Source organism: Vulpes vulpes, chromosome 3 (genome assembly GCF_048418805.1).
Source record: "Vulpes vulpes isolate BD-2025 chromosome 3, VulVul3, whole genome shotgun sequence".
NCBI classification, from domain to species: Eukaryota; Metazoa; Chordata; class Mammalia; order Carnivora; family Canidae; genus Vulpes; species Vulpes vulpes.
Genome location: NC_132782.1, coordinates 91,048,879 through 91,059,352, shown reverse-complemented (window position 1 = coordinate 91,059,352; position 10,474 = coordinate 91,048,879).

The following is a 10,474-nucleotide window of genomic DNA, read 5'->3' as shown; positions in this document are numbered from 1 at the left end:
GATGGTTGGATGAATAGATGGATGGATAGATGGATGGATAAATGGATGGTGGAAGAATGGATGGATGGGTGGGTGGATGGAAGGATGTAGGGGGAGGGGTGGGTGGATGGATAGATGGAAGGATGGGTGGATGGATGAATGGATGGACGGATGGATAGATGGATGGACAAAGAGATGGATGGAAGAATGGATGGATGGGTGGGTGGATGGATAGATGAAAGGATGGATAGGGGGAAGGATGGGTGCTTGAGTGGAGAGCTGCGTGAGATGGTAGGTGGACAGATGAATCAACGGAAGAGACACACATGAGGCAGTTACACTCTGATGTCCAACTGTGATGCCCACAGGAGGCACCCAGCGGTTCCTGACAAGGAAAACTGTCCACCAGAACTAACAGATGCTTGCTTCCCGCTGTGGAATCTGGGCTGCCCTGGAGCACAGCACAGAGAAGGGTTTTCAGCCTTGGATTTCCAAGGGCCAGGACAACAGGAGCCCTTCCAGGCCCCCTGTCCATCTCCCAGGCATCACTGAGCAGGTGCTGGGATAGGCCCGTGTGTGGGCAACCTCAAGGTGTCTGGGGAGGGGAATGTGCCCAGCCCCCGCTGCCCCCCCCCCAGGGTTGGGGTGTGTTTGTGGGACACAGGCTAAGTGCTGGCTGCTCTTTAAAAGTCAGAACAGCGATCACCGCTGGGGGGGGGGGGGGGGGTCCGCCCTCTGCCCAAGACCTGGGGGCTCTGCGGCCTCCCCCAACCCCTCCCTATGATGCCCTTCACGCTGGAGTCACTCTTGCCATTTTTTGTGAAAAATCCATTTATTGTCTTCATTGCTCAGAGAGCTATCATCTCCAGGCTGCGGCTTCCGAAGGCGTTGCCATGGAGATGAATTTTCTGTCATAAATAAAAGTATTCTGGGGTCAGGAGATCTCAAGCATAACTAGGACAGATTTTGAGGGGGAAATGCCAGAATTTTTTAAGCACATGAGATGATGATTCGGGCTGCTTTTTTCCAGAGGGTGTTTTTCGGGCTGTTTTGAATCTGGCATGGGTGCCCAGCCCACCTCCAAAAGTGGGGTCTATCCCTCCGCTGCCCCCAGTCGGGCTCTGCCTCTTTCTCCTGGCCATGGGCTGGGGCCTGCATGACCTGGCGAGAAATCCCAATCCTGTGCTCAGGCTGGGGGCTCCCAGGGCCCCCCAGGCCCCAGGAAGAGCCCACGGTGTCATGGGCTCAGGCTGGGGGCTCCCAGGGGTCCCCCAGGCCCCAAGATGAGCCCACAGTGCTGCACGTCCTCACACACAGCCTCCTCTCTGGCCCTGAAGCTGCGGCTGGCTCACCCTAGATTCCTGGCACATTCCTCAGGCTCTCAGAGGCCTCCGTCTTCTCAGGTGTTTCCCTGAGAGCTCAGGGCCAGAGAAGGTGCCAGAGGGTGTGCCTTCCGAGGGCACTCCCCCCCAAGCTCACTTCCCACCAGCCCCCTGGAAGTTAGCTTTAGGGATTTCCTGTGTTCAGGGTCACTGAAGGTCAGTGTTTGAGGAGGTGGGGGAGGAAGGTATGCAGGGCTGAGGGGCCTCTAGCCGCCACCCAGGCAGACAGACAGCACAGGCCCGCAGCCAAGGGCTGTTTGCCAACACCCCACACCCCGCATTAGGTAAACAGAGTCCTCTGCCCATGGCCCCAGCACCATCCCTTGTGCAGAGCCCCCCCCCTCATAATCCTGGGGCTGGGGCTGCTGCCTGAGGCTCCATCAGGGAGGGGGCAGCTCCAGTGCCCAGGGTCTTCCCAAGATAGCTCCAATCCCAAGGAAGGTGGGTTCCAAACAAATGAGGGAGGAGGGGTAAGGAGAGGAGGGAGAAGGAAGAAGAGGGAGGGAGAGAGAGGAGGGGAAGGGGAGGAGGAGGGTGGAACAGGGAGGAGACAGGAGGAGGGGGAGGGGAGGGAATGGGAGGTGAGGGAGGGTGAGGAGGACAGGAAGGGGGCAAGAAGGCCTGCTCTGCTGGACGACATCAGTCAGTGTGGTCCATGTCCCCACTCCCCCACCTGAGAGGGTCTGCATCACAGTGAGATGCCCAGCTAAGGTGTCATGTGAAGTCCTGAAAGACACTCTCCTTAACCTGCAAATATTCTGCAAAGCACGGCCACTGATAATCACTAGGACAGTCCTCTCTGGCCCCAGGTCCTTTCCCAGGACCACACAGCCAGGCCTGTGCACCTGTCCCACTTCCCCAGACCTGCTTTCTGCCTGGGGCTCTGCCTCCTGATGAACATTATTTATTCAAACACAGGAGGTTTTTGAGGCTGTGTACCGATCACGTTTGAGGTTGGTCGGGACTACATCCTGCCTCTCAAGACCAAGTGGGGGCCAGCCTAATGGCAATGCCCCCTCAGCACCATACTCAATGGCATTTCCCCAGTGCAGACCACACCACACCCCAGAAAGGATGTTGGGGTACTACACACAGCCAGGCCAGGGCACGGATGCCCACTACTGGGGTGGGGGTGGCAGGACGTGACAAAGGACTCAACTGTGCTTCCACTTCCAGAAAGACTGCATGCTAGGAACTCAGCCAGACCCCTGGGAACAGGAGACCAGGGGATCACCTACACCTACCACAGAGGGACAATCATCAGGTAGGGGCTGAAGCCAGGCCCACTCCTAGAAAGCCAACAGAAATCATGGTTTTGAAGAATATTTAAAAACTGGAAGGCACTCTACATCAGTGGAAAAACCATGGACATACAAGGAGTACTCGAGGGAAATGAACATGAAAATGTTTGAGGTGAATGAACATGCAAATGCACACACCAGAACTCGTGGAATGCAGCTAAAGCCGTGCTTGGAGGGAAACCCATAACTGCAAACTCCTACTTCAAAAAAAAAAAAAAAGAAAGAAAGAAAGAAAGATCTCAAATCAGCAACTGAATCTTCTATTTTCAGAAACTGGGACAAGAAGAGCCAACTCAATCCGGAGGAATGACATAACAAAGATCAGGGGAAACCAATAACAGGTGAGAAACAGAGGAGAATGTTAACAAAGCCAAAACTCGAATCTCTGGAAAGAGCAACAAAATTGTCGAAACTTTAGCTTTACTCACACAGAGAGACAACTTAAATCACTAAACCCAGGAATGAAAAAGAGAACATTCTACTAACCTTAACAGAAATAAAAAGAACTATGAGGGAATACTCCTCAACGACTGTACGCCAAGAAATTAGATCACCTGGATGAAATGGATGGGTTCCCAGAAACCTACAACCTATGGAAACAGACTCAGAAAGAAATGACTCCAGGAAAAATGAAGATCCATACAAGCAGGGAAAGAGAATGAATTCATTAAAAAGAAAACAAAAACACCTTCCACAGAGACAAGACTTCATGGGTGAATTTTACCAAATATTTAAGAAAAGAACTGACACCAAGACTTCACAAACTCTTCCAAAAAAAAAAAAAAAAACAGAAGAAGAAGGAATTCATTCTCATGGAATTATTATTTTTATGTGTTCATACAAAATCAAGTCATACTAAGAAAAGAAGACCACAGACAACTATCCTTCATGTACAGACACAAAAATCTTCAAGGAAATATTAGCAGATCAAATCCAACAATACATTAAAAAAAAAGTGATTAAATCCCATGACCAGCTAGGGTTTATCCAAGGAAGGCAAGGTTGGTTTAACATCCAAGAACCATATAATACATATAGACTGTACTAAAGGAATAAAGAGAAAAAGGGATGCCTGGGTGGCTCAGTGGTTGAGCGTCTGCCTTTGGCCCAAGGTGTGATCCTGGAGTCCTGGGATTGAGTCCCACATCGGGCTCCCTGCAGGGAGCCTGCTTCTCCCTCTGCCTGTGTGTCTCTGCCTCTCTCTGTATCTCTCATGAATAAATAAAATAAAATCTTTAAAACAAAAAAAGAAAAAAGAAAAAAAAATGATCACCTTAATTGCAGAAAAAGCATTTGACCACAATCTAAGACTGTTTTGTGATGGAAAAAAAACAAAAACAACAAGAAACAAAAAACACCCAGTAAAGTGGAATGAGAAGGGAACTTGCTCACCTGATAAAGGGTGTTGACACATCAAGCACCATATTTAATAGTGAGAAGACTCAAAAACTGACCCCCAAGACCAGGAGGAAGACACACCGTGGGCTCTCCTTACATCTACAGGCAGGTGGTTAAACACACACACGCCACAGCAGAGCTGATACACGAGTCAGGAAGGTTGCAGAACATAAGATCAATATGTAAAACCAATTGCATATTGATCAGTATGCCCTAGCAATAAACAATCTGAAAACTGAGTTAAGAAAACAATTCAGGGGATCCCTGGGTGGCTCAGCAGTTTAGCCCCTGCCTTCAGTCCAGGGTGTGATCCTAGAGTACCCGGGTCGAGTACCACGTCAGGCTCCCTGCATGGAGCCTGCTTCTCCCTCTGCCTGTGTCTCTGCCTTTCTCTCTCTCTCTCTCTCTGTCTGTCTCTCTCTGTCTCTCATGAATAAATAAATAAAATCTTTAAGAGAAAGAAAACAATTCTATTTACAATAGCATTGAAAAGAATAAAATACTTAGGAATAAATGTAACCAAAGAATCGTGAGACACGCATGTTAAAAATTACAGAAATGTCACTGAAAGAAATTGAAGCCCCAATATTATGGTAGCAAACTCCCCAAAACTGATCCACTGGTTCAAGCCCCATCAAAACCTCAGCCGCCTTTTCTGCAGAATTAGACAAGCTGATCCTGGAATTCAAATGGAAAGACAATGGACCCAAAATAGCCCAAACAGTGTTGACCAGGATGACCAGAGGTGGAGGATGCCAGCCTTGCTACAAACCACAGCAAGGATGACGGTGTGGGGCTGTCACAGGCAAGGACGAGTCAGTGGCACGTATCGAGAATCTGGAAATAAGCCCTCACATTCACACTCCACTGATTTTCCAGAAGGGCATCATGTCAATTCAATGGGAGAAAATAGTGTTTCAACAAACAGACAACTGGACAACAGGTGCAAAAAAATAGACACCATCTACAAAAATTAACTCAGGAAGGGTCAAAGACCCAAATATAGGAGCTAAACTGTAAAATCTTAGGAGAAAACATGTCATAAATCTTCACCACTGAATCCCTTAAAATCATCCAGTGCGCACAAATTTTGGGCAACTCTGGTGTACTATGGTCTCAGGCGACAGGTGAGGCGACAGAGGCCCAGCTCTGTATGAGGCCCTGACCCCCTAGGAACAACCTTGGTGTGCACTCTCTCTGAGACAAGGACGAATGAATGAATGAAGAATGATGAGCTTCTAGAAACCTGGCAACCTCCGGCTGTCTAGAATTTGGGGAGGCCGTCTGGGTGGGCGCTGCTCTGGGGGAAGGGGCAGGGGGCGTTGGTGCTGCCAGCCGCGCTGGACGACTGGGTGGAGGGCCCCGAACCAGCACAGGAGGGGAGGGGGGCCCTGGGGTCGAGCAGAGTTCACGGCAGGCCCTGCGGTGCTGAGCCAGGAGACCTGGGGCCTTGGCGCCCCGCGAAACAGAGCCTCCTGCTCCAGGGGCAGCCGCCTCTCTGGGAGCACAGGTCCCGGCAAGTCTGCAGAGGCCTCTTTCTTGCTGAAAATGCAGCTGTAGGAAAGGCTCACAGTTTCTCTCTGGGGCCCTGTGGAGACCTGGGGCCCCTGCAGGCAGGCACCGGGGGATGTGATGGGGACACCTGCCTGCTCTAACCTGAGGCCAACGGGGCTGAGCAGGGACCAGAAGGACCCAGGAACAGCTGGACAGAAAGGGCCCCAGTCACCCCAAAAGAGGACACCCTTGAGGCACTGGGGGAAGGTACCCAGTGCCCTCGGGCTCCCCCTGAGCTGCCACAGGACGATGCCCACCCAGGCCTATGCGGAGCCCCAGAGATCTGCAGGCATGTCAGGAGCAGCAGGAAAAGCCAGAACGGGGCACCCCCCCACCCCGCCATACCCTCCGGCAGGCACCCCCTGCAGGGGCACAGCCCAGTGCCCAGAGGTGCTGATGAGCACAGGACTGAGCCACTGGCAGAGGTTGGAGGAACCTGTCCCAGGTGGCCGTGAGCATGGTAATGTGCCCTTGATGGTTAGGACGACATGCAGCCTGGGAGGCACTGCTACGGGCCTGGAGTCCCCCAGGGAAGGTGATGGGGACTCACAGCTCATGTTCAGGGGCCGACCCCCTTGAGGAGGCATGTGGCCTCCAGGGGAGTTGGCTGGTGGCAGTTTCCACTCCACCTCGGTACCATGTAGGAGACACCCAGAGGGGAAAGAATTATTCTGCCCCAGAAAGGACCTTCTGGGCAGCACAGCACCTGGAGGAGCCCCGAGGGGGTGGCTAGGCAGAGCCAGGTGCGGGCCAGGGCCACAGGGCTGCCAGCGCCAGAAGGGCTAGGGGGCACTTCACCCCCGGTGCGCCCGGCGGGGGCCTCAGGACGCAGGACGCAGGCCCAGCAGGGACTTGTGGCTGGTGCACGGCGGGGCAGTCCTCCCAGGAACGCTGCCCACTGATCGGCAGGCTGGGGGCCAGATAGCGAATACTCCACATTTTTTGGCGGCTCAAGGGCCTGGTTGGAAACAGTCACCGTTTTATTCTGCAGAAACCACACGCTTTGCGTCCCAGTGCCCTGCAGGGAGTGGGGGTGGAGTCCGGCTGCAGCCGTCGGGGGGCTGGGCAGCACGGGGTGACAGGCCAGCTTCTGCACCCCGCAGTCACCTCCGAGGCCAGGCTGGGTGTCGCCTCTGCCCCAGGGGTGAATCCTGAGTCCCCTCCTTTGGTGCAGCCAGGACAACCTGAGGTGGAGGGCGCTGGGAGTCCCCAGGGGCAAGAGGACCCAGCCCTGCCTCTGTGAGTCCCCAGCTGGTTAGGAGGCACAGTGGAACCCAGGAAGTCACTTCAGCGGAAGAAGGTGTGAACAGGGTGAGGGGTGGTCCAGGCTGGGATGGCGGGCAGAGAAGCTTCCAGGCCCCTCATACCTGGACACCACCTGGCCCTTCACCCACTCCGCACGCTCTGTGCTGACAGCTCGGTGAGGAAGAGGACAGGAGTGTGAGTTTGCAACACTCTGCTGTCCTTGTTGGAGAAGCCACTCAGGTGCATGGACGGGTGAGTTTTGGGGTCTGTGCAGCCTCCACCTCATGCTCCCCTGGTCTGGAGGGCAGGTCCTCCCTTACGGCCCCCTTGTGACTCCATCCCAAGGGCCTGCTCAGGGCCAAGTCCTTTTGCATACACCAGGGTGACCAGCACAGCTGTCTAGCAATGGTTTCCGAGAACGGGAAGTGACCTGCTAAGGTCACACGGTGAGGACACCCAGAATCACATGACATGTCCAAGGTCATATGAGATACCCAAGGTCATGGTACTGGGTGGTCCAGGGCACAGAAGAGCCCAATAGAGCCACATTCTCACACCCCACCCTCGGCTGCCCCAACACCTGGACACAGAGTCCGAGATGGATTTCTTTATAAAGAGCCCTCCTCGGCCAGAACGGGCTCAGGGCATCTGCTCTGCTTCAGTTCACAGGCCCCAGGGGATGCCTACACATTGAGCCCCAGCACCCAAAACACTGGCTCCATTGTCTGGGCCACCCCACCTGTTCTGGGCCTGCACCCCAGAATGGACAGAGCCGGCAAAGTCAGTGAGGAGCCCCAGAAGAGCAGCTGGGACAACCGTTGGCAGCTGGGCAGGGCCCAAGGCCCATCCCCAGATTCGGATTCAGCCCAGAGCGGCCGGGACATGGCCCTACCCTTGTGTGTCCAGTGGCTGTCTGGGACAGCTGTGTGCCCACTACTCAGCCTACCTGACAGCACTACCTTCTCAGTCCCATACAGGTGTACCCCCTGCGCTCCCCGCCCCCAGCAGAGGCAGCCTGACAGCACCATCAGGCTCCCTGCCTGCCTCCTCTGCTGCCAGGGGGGACCCCGTGGAACTGGGCCTCCCACGTGCAGACACCCACGAGGCACATACATGCATCCACTTTTGCCTGGGCGACAGCTCCAAGAGGCCCCGGGGGGACCCCAGGAGGGAGCCCAGGGCTCCTTGCTCCCTGCCTCATCCCTGAACCTCCACTCCAAGGAACTATCTGGCCACTGGCCTGGCCCAGGCTCTGCTCTGGGGAACCAGGCAGAGGCATGATCCAGTCCACAACTGGTAGCCTGGTAGCCCCATGGCTCTGAGGCCACATGGCCAGCCACCCACCCTCACCTGGGAGTGTGACCGGCCCAGGGGTCCCATCAAGCCTGCCAGTCACCCAGCTGCCAGGCAGTGCCTGACCCTGGTTCCACCTGAATTACTTAAAACATATATATATATATATATATTTACTTATTTATTTATGAGAAATACAGAGAAAGGCAGAGACATGGACAAAGGGAGAAGCAGACTCCCTATGGGGAGCCTGATGTGGGACTTGATCCCAGAACCGCAGGATCACGACCTGAGCCAAAGGCAGATGCTCAACTGCTGAGCCACCCAGGCATCCCTGAATTGTTAATTGAAATTAAAAAAAAAAAAAAAGCTATTTTACATCACTGTCAAAACTGAGCTACCACAGCGTCGAGGCTAACTGAATTTCTAACGCAATGCTCAGTTCATGCAGACCCATTGAGTCTCGGTCTACGCCTCTGTAAAAGGAGCCACACGGCAGGCAGGATGGACTGAGCCACATGCATCTCCTCACTGACTCCTTCCCCATAGGCCTGGGGCACCCACCGCAGCCTTGCCAAGCCCGGCACCTGGAGCCCTGGGACACAGCCGGCAGGGACTGGACAGGGACAACAGGAGGCTTCCCAGGAGAGCCGCAGCCAGGAGTCCAAATGGACGTCAGCAGGGAGGGGCTGGGCTCACATCCCACCTCCAGCTGTGCCCTGGGAGACACCTGAGCATGGGAACCTCTGTCTCCATCTACACGAGGAGGTCCTATGCCCCCCACAGACCATCCGCAGGACCCTCACAGCCTCCAGGGGTCTGGGCCAGGGACCAGGCATCTCTGCTCCACTCCAGGGGAAGCAAGGCAGGTGGCAGAGAGCCTTCTACCCTGGAGCTTCAGCTCGGCTGGGACAGTCTGTATTGTGTGAGACACAGTGACAGGAATGAGCACTGCTGGGGGTGAGGGGCAGGCAAAATAGGGGAGCGAGGTTCAGAGGTACAAGCCTCCAGTTATTGAATGACAAAGTCCTGGGGATGAGAACAGCGTGGTGAACATAGTCAGCGATGCTGTAATAATGGCGTGTGGGGACACCACACTTGAGTAATGGACAGTCTCCAGTCTCTTCTTGTGCACCTGAAGGCAGCATAACGCCATATGTCAACCATGCTTCCATAATAAAACATAACTCAGCTCTGCAGACAGCCTGGCACACAGTACCTGCCCAGGGCACACCTGCCATGGTGACAGGTCAGAGGTCAGGGCTTGGGTGCCCCACCACGGAAATGGGGAGGCTTCGGGCAAGTCCCATGTCTTCCTCCTCAGACCTTGCTCTGGCCCAGGGTCCGGGTGGCAGACATTCCGGACCGGGTGCCACCTATAGTGGCAGCTCCAGAGACAGACCACACAGGACACCTGAGGGCCCAGCCACCTGACATTCACAGGGCCAGCCAAGGCCCCAGCACTTCAGAGCATCTCCTGCCCAGCCCACATCTCCTGGGGAGACGGAGCCCAGGGAGGCAGGGCAGCCCCTCAGGCCCCTGACTGAACTCTTCCTGCTGCCCATCCCCTGGAGAACTCCATGCGCTCCCTGATCCTCTGCTTTTCTGCTCGGGGTCTGCCCAGGAGGGTCAAAGGCATGCCAGGGGCACAGTGTCCTGTCCTTCCTTCCCACCCCCAGAGCATGGGAGGCACCTGGGGGAGGCCTAGCGCCAGAGGGTCAGGCACCCACAAGAGGCCTCCCACCAGAGGTGGTCTGAGCCTGGCCCAGACCAGGACACCAAGTCTGGGTGCGGAGTGGGAGCTGCTCCAAGCTAGGTGGAGAGGCACCTTGTGGGCCTGGCACACGGCACGACCCCCTGACACGGGTTAAGGACACATACAACCTGGTGACTGCAAGTCTCCAGTCAGGTGCACCTCGTGGAAGAGTTTAAGGGCTTTATTCTTCTGCAACACTGGGCCCAGAAATATAAAAAGGAAGCTGTGACGTGCTTCAGCGCAGGGAGGCTGAGGACCTGGAGGTCCATGCTGGGGTCTCCGTGTGCATCACGCAGAACCCTTGCCGTATGCCAAGCCACTGTCCCCACTGTGCAGATGCACACAGAGCCCCATGGCTCAAGGGCAGAGGGCTTGCAAGAGTGCAAGGGACCAGCCCCCAGCAGGCACTGACTTTTTGGTGCATCCAGGTGCCGCCCAGGGTGACAGGCAGGGAGGGGCCCAGGCAGGAGCAGAAATGCCAGGAATGCAGGGCAAAGCCGCAACAAAGCCTGCGGGGCCGTGTAGGCCTGCAATCCAGAAACAATCCAGCCACAGACCGCAGCCTC